Source organism: Mya arenaria, chromosome 3 (assembly GCF_026914265.1).
Source record: "Mya arenaria isolate MELC-2E11 chromosome 3, ASM2691426v1".
NCBI lineage: Eukaryota > Metazoa > Mollusca > Bivalvia > Myida > Myidae > Mya > Mya arenaria.
Window position 1 is genome coordinate 77,531,005 of NC_069124.1, and position 18,908 is coordinate 77,549,912.

The 18,908-nt window shown below is 34.1% G+C and overlaps 1 protein-coding gene across 2 annotated transcripts in view; it reads left to right on the forward strand.

The window, feature by feature from the left end:
* The first annotated feature begins 908 nt into the window (after positions 1-908).
* The window catches only part of LOC128228362 (cAMP-dependent protein kinase type II regulatory subunit-like), an 87,342-nt gene continuing 69,342 nt past the window's right edge, over positions 909-18,908 (forward strand). Inside the window, exon 1 of one of the 2 annotated variants that reach the window (XM_052939646.1) lies at positions 909-1,324. The gene's annotated coding sequence lies outside the window, so the exon portion shown is untranslated. Of the gene's footprint in view, positions 1,325-2,328; positions 2,546-18,908 lie in introns of those variants that run through there. The other variant, XM_052939647.1, reaches the window with a different exon arrangement.

Genomic DNA, 18,908 nt, shown 5'->3' on the forward strand with positions numbered 1-18,908 from the left:
TGAGAAATAATAGTATGACTCGTTGAAATGCTACAAAGTAGGCAACTGTTGTTCAAAAAATGTGTATGCAAACTATGGAGTAATATTAATTACACTTACCCCAAAATACGTTATGGTAATGTTAAAACGGAATCAATCTATAGCTTTTGATTTTTAAAACGCCTTGACGCTTTCTGTAGACTCCTAAAAACGTGTTTTAAAACTCGCAATTTTACGTATTTTTAAAACACGCAATATGGTTTCTTTGAAACTCGTTATGACGTCTGAAAAAATGAGCTCAACCGCTCGTTTAAATGTCTTGTTTCTCATAATTACGTTTTGTTGAAATTCAGAGGTGGCCCTTGGAAACTAGTAATGACGCTTTTAGAAACTCGAAGAAACGCGTTTTAAACTCTTTATAGTGCCTTTATCAGGTTCGCGCTATAATATTACGTTTTTTTGAAACTCGTAACAATTATGCCCTTTTGGAACTTGTAAGAATACCTTTTTCTCGTAAAAATCCTTCCCCGTTATAGCGTCTTTTCAAACTCGCAGAAACGCGTTAACGCCCTTTTTCGCAAACTTAGAAACTCGTAATATGGCCTTTCAAAACCCGATGGTAGAGCCAAAAGTTACACGATGCATGATTGCATAATTATGCTGTCTTAAATTCGTAATTTGACGTCTTTTTGCATTGGAACTCGCAACGCCTTTAAAAACTCGTTTTAACGATTTAAGCCGTTTTCGTATTTCATGCCGAACGGAGCTTAATAAAGCATTTTTGTGTTAGTCGCCCTTTAGAAAGTCGATGTCTTTTTGCGTGTTTACGAATACTAAATATTCGTTTCCTTTTACATTGTCGCTAATAGGCTCTCATTATATTAATAACCGAATGGCTTACGACTTACGTACACTTGTTCAGACAAGCATGAAACTACTACAACTACAATAAGTATGCACTTTAAGATATTCATTGAGATTTAATATATACCAATTCATAGTGCAGGTGATTCTACGGCCACTGAAAGCTAATTGATTTTCATAGTATTGATTCCAATCTAAGCTTCAATATCTTTGTAAATATTTATGGGGTAATGCGTTGCATTGGTTTATGGATCGGAGAATGGTAGCAGTTTCTTCGGCGTTGTGCTTGTTACAGTGAGTGTTGCTTATTTTCCAATCTCGTGCCGAGGGATGTCTTGTATATGTTGAAGCGCAGGTGGTTCATCTCCATCTCCACTCTCTCATCACCAACAGAACTCTGAAGAACACGAAGTTAATAGTTAAGTTGAAGAGAAGTGTTGGAATTGACGGCAGAAGGCCCCTTAACTGGATGCAAATACAGGTGCGTGTATTATTTGTTTGCGTAATTACTAACGCCTAATGTTTTCTTTTTTTAGTATAATTTCTTTACAAAAGCTATCCTAAAAGAGCTTATAAATGAGCTCTTCCATGATGTATTATATTGTTCTGCTTCGATAGTTTAAATAACGCAAAGCAAACGTGCAATTGCACGTAACGTTGTCAATTAAAAACGTATATAATATGAAAGAGACGTTTACACGTACATGTAGCTCACCAGGTGTGGCTTCGTAAAAGGGAAATGTAAGAGGAAGAGTCTTTAAAACTGAATGCTATTTTTACTCATTATGTTTGTACTTCTCAAATCACAAGTTGATAATGTCAATACTCATCAGTGTTTGCATTTGAGATTGGAAAATAAGACTCACGCCAATTCAAACCGTTTAATTAACTTTAGATTGATCCGGTTTGTAGAGAGATATTCAAAGACGCTTTCAACTCACAAAGAGTTAAGGAGAGAGGTATAAATATTAGCTCTAAGCTATCTCCTCAATACTTACTTATGTGTATAAGTTATGTCTTGCTTAATGTACAATATATATTATTTAAACCAACTCACAAAGAAATGTGGAGGTGAATGTAAACTGTTTTTACATTCATTTACATACTACACTATTGACACAATTGTATATCTGCGTTATGTATAGATTTGAAAAGGAATACACCAAAAGCAAACCTTTGTACTATGTAAAATGAAAAATAATATGTAAATTACTTTGTCGTTAACAAAACTTGAGTTTGTACATGGACTACTTGTTCCATTCAGGCTCATCGGTGCATGAAAACCAAATTCGTCAGGGACTATTCAAAAAGGTGTTGGGAAGATAAATCGCTTCCTTGATTAAAGATATGATGAAGAATTATTTGAAATCTTGCTTTACGAACTAACACGTTTAAAGTTTGAAATAACCTTTTCTTATGATAATTGTATTTTTCCAACCACTTTGCATAATTCCTTAATAAGTGCATAGGTTTCCCACATATTGCCCTGTTGCGGATCTCCCACAAACATATATTTACCTCATTCCTTAAATGAACTGCCTTATGGCATTTTCCATTATTTTCCGATGAACGCAACATCTTCGGATATGTTCGGATCGCGGATCATCACAGAACAATACGGTTAATTGAAATTTGTTTATCTTGTGATTGTTTGTATTGTGTCAGCATGCCACGAAAAACTTCAATCAATCTGCTGGAAAAGGTAAATTTATGATAAATTTGATGGATTGTTGTCTTTAGCGTTTCAAATTAATGATTAAAAGTAATTTGAAGCAATTGATTTTTTCCGCGTTATTGAGAAGTCATTTGATAAACTGTTTCCAGTTACGGTCGGGTCGTTCTATTTACAGAATTGGTGAAAAATAATTACAGCAAGTTTTTTTTTTAATGAAATGAAGCGCCATTTTTAATAATTCATTAATGAAATAATAAACTGTTCGGACTATACACACTTTAACCAGCCCAGCTGCGTTCATACCTAGTAACACCTTACTTTCGGTTTCAGTTCTCATTGTTCCATGGTACTTATTGTCATTGTCTCATTGAGTTGATGGAAAGGATGGTGTAGCAACGAGTCAGATCAAAATCTTTCTTTAAAGCATAAGTGAATAAAATGTCATTGATATACGAACCAGACGCATTACAGTGTTTTCCAGTCAATTGATAGTTTGGAATTTCGGCTGACGTCAGAATGACGTCGTTGGAAAATATCCTTCTTTATATTGTGTTTTCATTGGTTGATTTGAAGTTTACGATATTCAATCGACCAGTACAGTTCTTTCACCGCTAGACAATTACATCAACATTATGCTAACACCAATAACCAACATGATGTTCGTGCAGCCATAGCACGTTTACAAGAATACACAGATCTATATACCAAATGTCTTAAAATAACCCAAAGACGTCTGTTTGTCTTACATCTTAAGTTCACAGACTTTGAGTCAGACTCCAGACCTTTGTTAATTACGTCAGAAACAACCGCAAATAGTAACAATCAATGTACCACTGGCCAACTATGGGATCTATATACTATTATCAATAAATGTGCAGAGAAAGAAACTGGACAGCAATGATTAGAATTCTACCTTGCATGTTATCATCATCAATCTTCATATTTCGACTGATAATTTTACACATATACGTTCATAAAACGGTAGTATAAAATTGAACAACAAAATATTTAAAATTTGAAGAAGGACTCCTATTGAACATGAAGAAAATTATGTAAGTCTAAGGCGGTGTCTAATGCAGTGCTTACCAAGCCTACCTTTTAATAGTTGTATTGAATGCAAAATTTCTCTATGGTTTGTCACGCAAGAGCGCATCGAGGCGAAAATCAACGCTTGTTTGTTGTGTTTTTTTTTTAAATAAACTTTTGTAATTGAAAAGGATGATTAAGCCAGAGTTACGGGTGTATTGTCCCTCGCAAGATCATGTAGATGTATTGCAAGTATTACAAGTATCATTTGAATGTTTTGAAAGGGTTTTAATTTTTGAGTTAAAGCCAAAAAAACCGTTTTAAGTTGTTTTTTTACGCTGACATACCGAAGCTATGGCAATAGTGAAAATAGGGAAAAGTGAGCGTATTGATCATGGCAATTATGGAATGGATAGGAATAGTATGTCGGGGTGTGAAACTATTGTCGCATACCATTATTTACAATTTTTAAAGATATAACCCTAGGACAGAACTTCTGTACTTTTCTAAAGAAAATCTTTATTTGTTTTATTTTCTAAAATTATTTAGATAGTTAGGATCAATTTGCCTGCTGAAACACCTATTTTCAAAGTTATTGGCGCCGCACTTCAGTGCGCACCTATTATGAAATGGGAATTTATTTTAGTTAGTGGTAGGTGCGGTTTTTAAGTTGGTTGACAGTTGGGTTTTACTGTTATTTTATAATGATTAAAAAATGCAAATGGGTGGCGATTGCATGGGTGTTAGAAATGCTTTTCATGGTTGAATAGATAGTCTTCAATTTATCTTCAAAACATTATTTCTGAAGAACGACAAATAAGTTTAATAACTGTTCCCGATTCGTTTACGTTTTCCGATTGGTTACCTGAAATATCTGAAATATCATGAGCCGGAAATGTAAAATGTGTGGACTGGTAATTATGTGAATGGAAATAATTATGTTTTATGTTGTTTTGTTATGTTTACTGCATTGATAAACCATGACGTATCTTTTTTCTTTAATCTAATCGATATTGAAATTAAATGTTCACCTAACTTTATTTGTTAATGTGTTGAAGGTGACATTAGTAAAATTTTATTACGATTGTCCCCGAGTTGTAACACATACCGGATGTTGCTATTTTTAGAGCCAGAAGGTATTTCCCTGCTATTCATAGGTCAATAATGGAATTTCTACATCGTAGTAGTTGGAAACTCGGGTGATGATTTTATCATGAATATACGTTTAAAATAAGTAAACACTAAAAGTGCACACTGACAGTTGATTACGATATACCTAACAATTTGAGTCATTACAGTAAAACATGGTTTAAAGTGAATTATACGCGTAAGAGAAGTTTTTCTGTCGAAAAAAAACGAATGTCAACAATCTGCATGGAACTGGGATATTCGTATCAAAGGGCTATGTATGTAAGTATCTTTGAGTAGTTTTGTACGTTGATGTGTTCACAAATGTTTGTTTTTTAATTTATCTTTGGAATTCGTAAACCATTTTTATTTGCTAAATGTTAAGACAGCGTGTTTTTTACATACATGTACTATAATTATATATTATTATAAATATACATGTTACATCTACTTATGCACCAGTCAATTGTAACCACGCCCCCCCCCCCCCGGTCAGGAATAGCCGGGACTTTGACTTTCGGTCCAGCCAACCCCAGGTTAAATCCTCGTCCTGCGAGGATGAACTGATGGTCAAATCCCTGCCATATGCCCCGCACCCCAGGGAGCCTAGGTAAGGCATATTCCCCGCTATATTTTGCTCGAAGCCAAAACCACTGCATTCACCCGGCACTGCAGGGCCACCTGAAAGGTAGCTAAAGAACTTCAGCGAACACGTTATATATAACCTTTTTGGATGTGTTCGCTGAAGAGAACGCCGTATCCAAACCCTACCAGAATTCGTGACATTTTTATGTCACGCTGTTATTTCACTTGTATGCATTGTACAGACAAAACAGCTGTATCCTTAGGTTAATGAAGTAAAATGTAGTTCACAAACTCATTTTCAAAACCAAAAAAACGCTTTAAAGATAGTTGATTTAGCAGTTTAATAAATGCTATTACAAGCATTCCTTATCTAGGTCATAGTTGTGTTTAAATTTAATCACGTGACACCAAGATTTTCAGAAAATACACATGTGACCTAGTGTTTATTTTGCTGTTATTTTTTTCTATTTCGAATAATTAATAAATAACTAATAACAAATTTGGAATAAATAAATTGTTTTTACTTATCAAAAGGTATTTACAGCCTTACTGCAATTGGATTCAACTAATGGCTATAAATAGAATCCATCGACGTCATCATGGTCATGTGATTGCATTGCATCATCACACTCAATTGATTCTGGTTGACTTTACTATGGGGGTTACGCCATAACTTTAATGTGTTGTAAACATCAAAAAATTAATATCAACATTAAAGTTATGGAAGCCAGAACGTGAACACATTAAAAAATTAATATCAACATTAAAGTTATGGAAGCCAGAACTACCTGAAAGGTAAAAACACAGCCCGTTTCCCCGGCTATCCCCGGCATAACCCTGGACCTAGGGGGCCATGGTTACAATTGACTGGTGCATTATGTACATGTTTCATATTTTTAAATGTTCTTATGCACATTATTTATGTATATGATATGAGTATGTAATCTTTTATTTGGTTGTTTTATCTTAGAAAAATATTAGACTTAAAAGTTTGTTTAAAAATGATGTGTTTTGGTATGTGACCTATTTTTAACATACCATTATTATATACATGAACATATCCATTATTTGTTTACAAACTGCATATTATCAAAATAAACCTGTAAGAAAAGACGTACATGGTTTAGGGCTGGAAGCCACGACAGCTTTGACACTAGCGACATTCATTTGCTTGGTGTAGGTCTTGTTAAAACCCCGTACTGTTGTTAATCATTATCAACCATATGCACAACAACTTCACATTTGTGCTTACCAACTTACTCTTGCCTAAAACAGATATTAGTGCAGAATGTATAATTGATACATGTGCATTTGTCTTTCACAGTTGTAGATAATCAGAAGTCTAATTTCTCCCAGGTAGGAAAATGACTGAATATTACTAAGTCAACAAATTGGGGTTATGATGAATTCCAGCCTGCATTAAATATTATGTTGGATCATTGAGACAGATTTGACATCCATGTCATCCACAAGGCAGTCACATCTGATAGAGATGATGTGATTATTTCATATAAAACATATTTGAGTTGGTGTTTGTTGTTTTATAAACTCAATGTATTCAATAATCAAGTAGTGGTGGTGGTGGTGATGATGATGATGATGATGATGATGATGATGATGATGATGATGATGATGATGATGAATTTTATTGATAAATTTAGTAATTTTCTTTATATATTATCTACATGTATGTATCAGCTTGTTTTGTTTTTTTAAATAATGTCGATAAATATTAAACTGTTTATATTTTATTTTGTATAGGTATGGCAGTATTATTATCTATACTAATAAGTTAGAAAGGCTTTTAAAGTACATTTTTTTCCTTTACAGCACTAAACATTCTAGATGGGTAAAGAACCTGTAGGGGCATAAAAACCAAATCAGCATTGACTCAGCATTGAGTAATTATCATCTGTGCACACACACTACAAGTACAAACGCATGGGAACAGACCAAATTTCAAATGTTGAAGAGTGAAGACTTATTGTGAAAAAATTCTAAATGTAAGAATACCATTGACAAAATAAAACAAATAAACATCGATTACCTACAGAGACTGTTTACATGTTATAATATTAAAAAGACAAATTAGTTGAGACCTTTCACTCTGACATTTTTGGAGGGGCATTACCGCCTACATGTACATAGTGTTCTTGTTTCTTTACATATATTAAAATTTGAAAGTACATTCATTGTTTTTAAATCTGAATTCTGAGTTAGTATCATACGTAAAATTCAATTATTTGAATGATTACAGTTTATGAATAAGTCCAATAAAGCTTTATCATTTTTTACAAGAAAAGGGTTAATTTTTAAGCATTTTATTAGCTATAAAAATGTCTGGTTACATGACATTATGTATATTTTCTTCAAAATTGAACGGTAAACTATCATAAATTGTCTTTTAAATTGTTCATTATACATCATAGAAAATATTTAAAATGATTTCAGCAGGTTGTCTTATTAGTAATTATTTTTTATGAATTTATAAAACTGCTTTATATTTTCAAACATCGAAATACTGCTCTGCTCAGAAGACTCACAAGATCAATCAAAATGATTATTTTGCATGTGTATCAATAATGCTGTTCGGTTGAACTTATGTTTTCTGTTTACTGAAGTTTATTTCACCAGAAACTGTTGTGTTTATTTCATAAGCTCTGATAATGTGAAACAAAAATCAAATATAGACAAAATATTTACTTGTCGCTCTTTGTAGCCCTTGGAGTTTGGGGTTGGGTGTAATGAAACTTAAATAAAAAATTTAATTCACGGTAAAATATCTTCAAAATATGGATAAAAGTCCCATAGTGTACCTTGATAATTATGTTGTCGGTGAAAGCTTTTATTAAAGTGTGTATTACTTAAATACCTTAATTCAGTTTAAATAATTATGGCCTTTAATGATTTTTGTTTTCATATAGATTTCCTGTTATATTGAGCTTTGTCATTTTTTGTTTTGTTTTGTATTATGTACAATCGCTACTTCTATTTCCTTACTTAAATTTTTTTGTCTCATTTGTCAAATTGAATTGGTACACATTTCATATAAAGTGAAAAAAACACACACTATTTTTAAAGATGCACTCTTACTCCCAAACATTAGAGTTATCACAATTAATATCATTGTTTTGATTTTTCAAAATGGGTTGATAGATGTCAACAACAATGTTTCTAATAAAGGATTTTGAGTTCAATTGGCTAATAAGAATGAACATAAAACATGGTATTTCTGCCTTGTGATACTATAGTAGACCACAGTAAATCTTTTAGCAATCACCAATCATTTAATATTTGTCATGCTTTCTGCTATTATAAACAGGGTCACAAGCTTGTTATAAATCAGTAAACAATATTTCAGTAAATGCATTATTTAGTAAGTAGTTGTTGTTTTATTAGTCAATTTGATGTGTGTTATAAATACAATTATATGCAGGGCTTCCATTAAAGGAAGTTTGAAAGTATATTACTCCTTAGAAATGGGTTAAAACTTTCAAAATTGATTTCTAGGAAGTACAAAAACTTCCATAATTTTGAAGAAAACCACCAAAGTAGAAAGCCTGGAAGTTCAAAATATTCAAACCTTGTGTCAATATTACTTTTATGGTCACTATTTCAATCAGTCTTAAGATAAAATGATTTATTATAATATAAGTCTTTGAATTTGGCAAGTTAAAGTTACAAATTACTTGATTTTTAACATTCTAATTGAAAAATAGTGGAAAAAGATATTGTATTCGGGAGATTTTAACTTTCACATTTCAGTGTAAAACTTCCAAAATTGATGGACAGGAAGTTTATACTTCCAGTTTCAAATTCTTAATGGAAGCCCTGTTATATGTATTGATTTCAAATAAGAGTTTCAGTTTAAAGATGCTCATTGAAAGATAATGAACAGACACACAAAAACTAGACACATTTGATACTAATTGTATGAATGATTATTATTTAGGTGACCTCTGATTTGTTTTGGAGATATTCATAAATGGGTGTTATTCTTTGTTGTCTTCAGTTTCTTATACATTTAAGGATTTTTATAATTGCTTTTCTGGTATATATTTTTTAATGCAAATGAAAACACACTTTAAAGTTGACACATTTGATACTAATTATATAAATGATTATTGTTTACATGTGCTCTGATTTGTTATGAAGATATTCATAAAGGGGTGTTCTTCATGTTATTATACATTTTGGACTTGATTTAGTATTGCTTTTCTGGTATATATTCATTTAATGCACAAAGAAATTATTTTAAGTGTTCAGTATCACTTTCACACATTGTTTACTATTATTTAGTGCATATTTGGCCTATTTATGCTTATATGTGCATTGTTGTATTTCAAAACCTTTGTGAAAAATAGAAACAGTATTATTTCTTTCATGCATAGTCTGATACATATTCAGTTTGTATGCATTATTTTTATCATATTTGAAAAAAATGCCATTGTCCTATAAGACACATGCTTTTTTGTGTTAATATCACTATCAACTAAAAACATCCATTTTCAACTCTTCTTTACCATTTAAATGGAGAAGTTAACATTATAGCTCCATTGACCAGTGTTTTATGCAATTTGTCCAATTTCATACATTTTAGTATTATTAAACAGCTAAAAACAAGGCATGTTATGTTATAAATGCATTTCATCTAGTAAACCAATGTTCTCTTTTTATATAACAGTTCAATAATTATGTTCTATTTATGTTTGTAACTTTCATACGAAATGATAATGTTTATTAAAGTACTACAAATTTTTTATTTCATGTCACTTCTTCATGATGAATTCCCCATATAATCAGGAAACTTATTCTTCCCTTCAAGTTGTCATTCCAGCATGGTGACTTTGCCCCCTCCCCCTAAATGATTAGAACTGCAGTGTACAAGAACAATAACTCTATTTCAGCGAATTGCAAGAGTTATTCCCTTTGTTCCTTTTCCTGTCCGTAGCATAACAAGAAAACTACTTTTTGGAATTTCATTAAACATCATTCAATGGTAAAGCGCAACAAGAGGAAGTGCAGTGCACAATGACTATAGCTGTATTTCAGCTAATTACAGAATTATTGCCCTTTGCCTCTTTTTCTTGACCAGAGCATTACTTTCAAAATACTCATGGTATTGAAATAAAACTTGGTATATGGATAGGTGGCAATGACAAAAAGTACAGTGCACAAGCACCCTAAATCTGTCGTGTTCATTAATGTACCACAACCCTAATGAACTGTTCAACTTGAAACTCTTCAATTTCAATGCTTTACCCTATGATGTTAAGCAGAATACTACAAATATTTTGAGAATTTCATGGATGCGGTTCGATGCATTGTAATGTGCTTGTTGGCCTTGACATTCCTTGTTTTTCAACATAACAAATGCATAAACTATTAAACGGCGCCCTTTGATGCTTTGCATCAATGGTCTTTCTTGTTTAACGCCTTACCAGACCAATCATAGTGAGGCGTGTTGTATGAATCTAATACGAGGTGACATGAACCATTATATTATAGACTGGTCGTCGAGTTTATTCATAGACGTAGGATACTCTTGGCATTAACACACAGCGCCATAAGACCACACACAGTACACAACTATCAAAATACTATCAGTGTAAGCACCTAAGCACGATCACTGGAAACCGAGTCAGAACTCGCTGTAGTTATATTACCTGTTAACTTGCGTTCAACCTAGCTTTTCAAAACAAAGGATAAACACATTTTTCAACTGAAATATGAAACAGCCAGACGAAGAAGTCGCCTGAGGTCAAACAAATGCCATCTTTCGGCGCTCAAGAAATTGAAACAAGTGTCTGAAAATTACACAAAACACATTTTTTCTTATTCAACCATTTTTTGGTTAACAATTGGGTCCATCTATATACTGATCAATTATTGCATTCCTTCCTCTGATAAGTTTCATACATTGTATGAAATATGTGACGTTGATTTGTTTTACGAGAAAAAAATGCCTAAAGGGCAATTCTGGAGCCATTGGTCAAAATACAAGCAGAGAAATATATACTCTCATGTGGAAATGCGACATTCAAGTAAAGCCAAATGAACATAGTGATATAACTAATGTATTAATACAACTAAATACGTTATACGCACAGCAATGCAAAATTGTGTGTTATCAGCATGCAATATTTCCTTCCATGCCAAAACTTCGCGACGAACGGAATTGTTTTAATGCATTTTTGTTACACCCTGTTTCGCGAATGATATTCCATGGATTCGACAGACATGATTTTACAGTGATTTGTTACACCTTGAAACAACTACAAACAGCAATGATCCACCAACAGCTGTTCCCCTACAGATACGTTCAAGTACAAGAACATTTGCTAAGAAGGACAAATGAACCGGCTCCGATCAAAGCTCTTGTGTTTTGCAAGTATCTATATAAACAAAATGTAGTTAACATTCACATTTCTTGAAGACTCGCTGAATCATTGAAACGATGTGTTCGCCTTTCAACGTCTGTTATCTCTACGCTCTCTGGTAAAGTCTAATTGATTGGATTTGATATTTATTTTAGGAAAAGTAGAAAATGTATTGCTTTTGAAAGCAAACACCAGAACGCACACTTGTCATGATATCGCGTGATGATCTTATTCATGTCAACACATTAACGCTTCTTTTAAATCATAATTACACCATCGCTAGTGCTTTCTGTTGGAATAATTATTAAAATAAAAACCATAAATGGAAAAACAAAGCTTTTTTTTCGCATAACACTTGGTTATACACGGATGAAACAATCAAATAATGCTAACGCATATAAGCCCGTGTGACAACTTGGATGTTTACACAATTAGCGTGTGAATTTGTGCATTCAAACAGTTAAATGTCATTGTTTTAGAATAAAATGCATGTATACGTGCTTTGAAATAGGAAAACATTTTAGGCCGGTAGGCCGCTGGGCCGCCAGGCCGCTAACTTTTAGCCGCTAGGCCGCTAGGCCGCTGAAGTGCTCGATCGACTATTTTGAAAAAAAGTTGAAAAACGTTTCAGAGTGATAATTTGTGCATAAAAACAGTAAATATAGCATTGTTTTAGAAGAACAGGCATGTTTAATGCTTTGAAATAGCTGACTGCTTTATCTGTGTTTTTGAAAAAAAACCTGTTGATAATCGCTAATCGCTTCAAATTGTTAATTGGTGCATAAAAACAGTTAATATGTCATTGTTTTAGAAGAAAATGCATGTATACATGCTTTGAAATAGGAAACCATTTAAGGCCACTAGGCCGCTAGCTAGTCCGCCAGGCCGCTAACTTCACGCCGCTAGGCCGCTAAAGTGCTTGATCGACTTTTTTGAAAAAAAGTTGAAAACGCTTCAGAGTGATAATTTGTGCATAAAAACAGTAAATATATCATTGTTTTAGAAGAACAGGCATGTTTAATGCTTTGAAATAGCTGACTGCTTTATCGGTGTTTATGAAAAAAACTGTTGCTAATCGCTAATCGCTCCAGAGTGTTAATTGGTGCATAAAAACAGTTAATATGTCATTGTTTTAGAAGAAAATGCATGTATACATGCTTTGAAATAGGAAACCATTTTAGGCCGCTAGGGTGCTAGGCCGCTAGGCCGCCAACTTCACGCCGCTAGGCCGCTAACTTCACGCCGCTAGGCCGCTAGGCCGATAACTTCACGCCGTTAGGCCGCTAGGCCGCTAACTTCACGCCGCTAGGCCGCTAACTTCACGCCGCTTGGCCGCTAACTTCACGCCGTTAGGCCGCTAGGCCGATAACTTCACGCCGCTAGGCCGCTAACTTTACGCCGTTAGGCCGCTGGGCCGCTAGGCCGCTAACTTCACGTACATATTATTCCACTGGTGATCAGAAGTAAAATTAAAAAAAATATGCATCTTCATACGCACAATATCAAGCAAATTTTATTTTTTAAAATACCGATGAGACTAAACAGTTCATCCGTTAAGTATATATTAGTGTTCTATGATGGTGGATCGCCAAATTTGAAAGTTAGTTTATTTGGTGACTCACTAAGTCCACTCCTTTCGACAAGGTCACTGTGTTGTCACGTGCTATTTTGGCGCGAAAGTTAAACCACCAATCTGCTCTTCCATTAGATCAGTGTATGTTTATTGTGAAAAGTCGCGGATTTGTATGAACATGTCATTTATTATGGTTTTAATTGGGATGAATTTACTGTTTTACAAAAAGTACTGAAAGGTATAGAGGGAACGGTTGAAAAAATGACACTGTACTTTGTCATGTTACCTGGGGAGACAAATGAAATATGTTTATAGTATGGGGAACACTGTCAGAGGTTATGAAATGTTCCTTTATATGTACTAAGGAATATTGTTCTAAATGTATTGATATGATTGGCTCGAAACGTCTAAATTTTATGTGGGTCCGAGACCTTCATGTTACGAAATATCCAAGTTTCGCGTACGACTTCGTTCTAACTGTAGACTTTTTTCAGCTCAAAATCAAATTATTGTCAGCACAAAATTTTGTCATTTGTTTTATGAATTGTATACACTCTTTAAGAATGTTATCAGCGGCGGAGTTAGGCTGCTGTTAAAAGTTTAAATTTCACTTTAAAACCCATTATCTGAACGTTTGAATTGCCACATTATTTCTAAAAAAGCGTTTGAACACTGAGATCTACATTAGTGATCAAATGCGTATTTATTTCTTTAATATCACTAACACTAGTCTATATAAAAAAGTATACACCATAATGCAATCCACTCTCATTAAAAATTATCCGTTTATATGTTTTTGATTTATTAGCCTTTGCTATTGGTTCGATTTGTACTAAGCGTCCAAAATATCTGGGCACGAAACTTCCATGGTACGAATTGTCCAAGTTTCACGTACACATTCATTCTACATGCAGGGGTCTTCAGCCCTCAAAATCAATCTCAATTAATTATTATAAATTTACGTTCTACAAAATATATGACCGTCACCAACGTGAGATTCGGTCTACATGAAATTGAGCTACAGAAAATTCCGACAAATCCTCGACTGGCAATGACCTACAAATAAGTGCGGACACGAAATTAAGGTTTGCAAATATAATTAAACGTATTTTAAATAGCATTAGCTTACATGTGTATTTTCATGTCATTGTACATTTTGCTTGGGTCAGGAACATATGCAGCACATCGCCTTTTTCCTATATGTCTCTGTGTAAGCAGTTTGCTGTGTATCCATGTGAGCCGTTTGCTATGTCTATATGTGAGCGGGTTGCTATGTCTATATGTGAGCAGGTTGCTGTGTCTCTATGTCAGCAGGTTGCTATGTCTCTATGTGAGCAGGTTGATATGTCTCTATGTGAGCAGGTTGCTATTTCTCTATGTGAGCAGGTTGCTATGTATCTATGTGAGCAGGTTTCTATGTCTCTATGTGAGCAGGGTGATATGTCTCTATGTGAGCTGGTTGCTATGTCTCTATGTGAGCAGGTTGCTATGTCTCTTTGTGAGCAGGTTGCTATGTATCTATGTGAGCAGGTTGCTATATCTATATGTGAGCAGGTTGCTATGTCTCTATGTGAGCAGGTTGCTATGTCTCTTTGTGAGCAGGTTGCTATGTCTATATGTGAGCAGGTTGCTATGTCTATATGTGAGCAGGTTGATATGTCTATATGTGAGCAGGTTGCTATGTCTATATGTGAGCAGGTTGCTATGTCTATATGTGAGCAGGTTGCTATGTCTCTATGTGAGCAGGTTGCTATGTCTCAATGTATGCAGGTTGATATGTCTCTTTGTGAGCAGGTTGCTATGTCTCTATGTGAGCAAGTTGCTATGTCTCTTTGTGAGCAGGTTGCTATGTCTATATGTGAGCAGGTTGCTATGTCTATATGTGAGCAGGTTGCTATGTCTCTATGTGAGCAGGTTGCTATGTCTCAATGTGAGCAGGTTGCTATGTCTATATGTGAGCAGGTTGCTATGTCTATATGTGAGCAGGTTGCTATGTATATATGTGAGCAGTTTGCTATATCTATATGTGAGCAGGTTGTTATGTCTGTACGTGAGCAGGTTGCTATGTCTATATGTGAACAGTTTGCTATGTCTATATGTGAGCAGGTTGGTATGTCTATATGTGAACAGTTTGCTATGTCTATATGTTAGCAGGTTGCTATGTCTATATGTGAGCAGGTTGCTATGTCTATATGTGAGCAGTTTGCTATGTCTTTATGTGAGCAGGTTGCTATGTCTATATGTGAGCAGGTTGCTATGGCTCAATGTGAGCCGTTTGCTTTGTCTATATGTGAGCAGGTTGCTTTGTCTATATGTGAGCAGGTTGCTTTGTCTATATGTGAGCAGGTTGCTTTGTCTATATGTGAGCAGGTTGCTTTGTCTATATGTGAGCCGTTTGCTATGGCTCAATGTGAGCCGTTTGCTTTGTCCATATGTGAGCAGGTTGCTTTGTCTATATGTGAGCAGGTTGCTTTGTCTATATGTGAGCAGGTTGCTTTGTCTATATGTGAGCTGGTTGCTTTGTCTATATGTGAGCAGGTTACTTTGTCTATATGTGAGCAGGATGCTTGTTATTATGTATTTCCAGGTTTTCTAGGTATATATAGCATTGGTTAATTTCTGCTTTATGCTTTAGTTTAAATTGATATACGACGTGTTTCTTGAATCTTTGTTGACTTTGGTCGAGTTTGTTTCCTAAAATAAATCCCCAAGGAAGCCTTGCTTAGAAAACGTTGATTCAAAGTAAACAAGCATCCAAGGATTGCTGATAACCCAGTCTGATAATGTAGCCATAAATTGTCAAAGAACAGTATTTAACCGGGATTTATTCGCAATGCCAGAGAAATTATTACCGACGGAAACAAATTAAACCTAACACAGTAGAGTTTCTCACATTGTTTATTGTGTTACAACATGTTGAATACAGTTTTCGCAAACAGGTTCATCCGCAAATATATGTGTTTGTAGCAAATTCGATTAAAATACAGTTACACAAAAATCAACTTTAACTCGGCGACTGTATACATAGTTACATTTATGGCACATAAAACACTCTCTTAAGAACAAGGTTTGCTCTTTTTTTATAAAGGACAGAATTCTTTTTAAATAACATGAACGAAACTTGACAATTTAATGATAATTCAGCCAGATTCAAAACGATTGATATCGTTAAAATTTGATAAAAAGGTGTCGCCGTTGTATCGCCATTTATACATCTGTGAAAATAGTGCCGCATACGATTATTTGTCATTTTGGATGCAAAAGACTTCTTCAGCGCAATAGTGGAATATTAAACATGACTTTAATCTGAATTTGCTGGACCTGAGACCGGTTATATCATAATGGGATAGCTTATTTGGTTATACTCAAATGCTATTAACACACAGAGCGGTTCTCAATTTGGGTTTCGTAGGGGTCGGTATACTACAGATGCTCTTTTGTTTTGTTTTTGTGCAAACACAGTTAAATGATAAACAACGATTGTATTATGCCTTTATTGATATGGAACGTGCTTTTTTAGTGTTAGTTTAAAAGCCTCTGGTTAAAGTTTATTGGAGTAGAAGTTGATGGGAAAACGCTCAAATTGCTTAGAATATGTACTCCAATGTAAATTTATGTGTAAAAAAATGTAGCTCGGTGTCTGATTACTTTGAATGTGCTGTCGGCCTTAAACAAGGGGATATAATGTCCCCGATTTGATTTTATTTTCGTCCCCGATATTTGACGTAAAGAATGGAGACATGTTTGTTTTATATCGTACATATGCTTTGACAGAACAATACATTTCTTGTATGGCTTTTACAAACAGCTCGTTTATATTCTCAGTTATCAGTTTGTATTAGGCGTAAGATGAAAAAAAAAGTTTCGGGTAACCCGACCCTACCTAATAAGTCCGCGTATTCTTTTTTTCCATCGCGTAAAAGGGACTTGAACGGGAAATAAACGCGGATGAACGCTTCGTTTGAAACGCCGTATTTGATTGGTTCTGGAAATACCGCTACCCAATCGACAATGCGCTTTCCAATTCAGACTTTGTTGCGAGGTAATTTTCTTTTCAATATATAAGCAGCAAATCAACATGTAATCATTAGGGTCACTACAGTACCAAAACTTTTTGATTTACAATGTCAATTATTAATATCGTTAGAACGAAATGCGAGCATGCCACACAGTTTAGGTGTTTTCATATAAAGAAAATCAAATGCGATGCCATCCGGACTGGCTGATGTACATAGAGCGGTCAAAGTCATATTATATTAATGATTATACTCTTTTTCATAAAATTAATTGTTGTAAAAGCAACAGACGGAGGGCACTGTCTTGAAATATTTCTAAATATCTACATTTTTAGGTTACAAAATATGTCATTTCATTAGTTTTATAGGCCATGTTTGTGATAAAGTACGATTGGGTTAAAAAATGTCTGACATCAATATTTGACAAAACAAATCTCCATTTCTAAACAACAGCAATATATGGAAGATATTTTGCAAAAAAACGTATCATATGCACAAGAAATACCTTCATGACTATTACCTTGTATTTGAAAAACAAATCCCGACCTAGTAGATTTGGGGACGTTACCCTAAACAAAATAGGCTTGGCTTAAAAAACGACTTCCTGATCTCCGCGCCAGAAAATATCTCGTCCATAAATTAAATGACAAAAATATTCCTGCGTACCAAAATATGCAAATATCGAGACACAAGAACATAGCATTTTTACACAATTATAGCCATATAAATCCAAATCAACACAAGGAAATATCAAACTCGTGACTATGTTGTATCAAATTTATTAAACTCATTTTTAGGAAATAGCGAAGAATAAACCACACAACGGCAAAAGTGTGTAGGGATCGAGAGAAACAAACAGGGTTGATCGGAGGAGTGGAAACATACAATTAGTTTTTTACGCCTCAACGGTTTTAATATTTCAAATCATGACAGGGTGCACAATTTCTGATTCCATATTTGATGTTATCAACACTCATTGATTGAAATTTTCAATGGCCATATAACTAAAGAGGCGCGTATTGTTTTCTTTTTGTTAAATTCCAGTTTATATGTGCATAACATGTTGAGCATACTTATAAACTGACTCGAGATTTTGGACAAAACTGTCACTATTTAAATGAGTGAATTAAAAAATCAGAATTGATGGAAACTGATAAAAGTTTTGTATTCAGTATTTGCATAATGTTTAAAGAACGACTTTGTATATAATTGAATGCATATACAATTAAGTGTGTTTTCATACCAAAACGGTTATGTAATGGCAGTATCAAGATTAAATTAAATTTTCAAACCAACATACATTTTAGAAAACTTAGAACATATAAATTGTATAAGCACTCATATGAAACTGAACTGTATTGTAAATTGAGTTTTTCTTTTCCACATAGATCTGCTCTAGCTAAGTTAAAATGCGGGGTTGCATCCCTGAGTATTGACACAGGTCGTTATCAGAATATTCCAGAAATAGAAAGGGTATGCCCCTTCTGGACTGATGTTGTCGAGTCTGAAAAACATGATATTCTACATTGTCCAACATACAATGAGCATAGAAAGTTACTCATTGATAAATGTAAAACGTTAGTTTCAAACTATGGTAGTTTAAATGATGATGAAAAGTTCATACTTATATTCACCCATCCAGATTTAACTTGAACATTAGCCAAAACCTGTCATGAGATTTA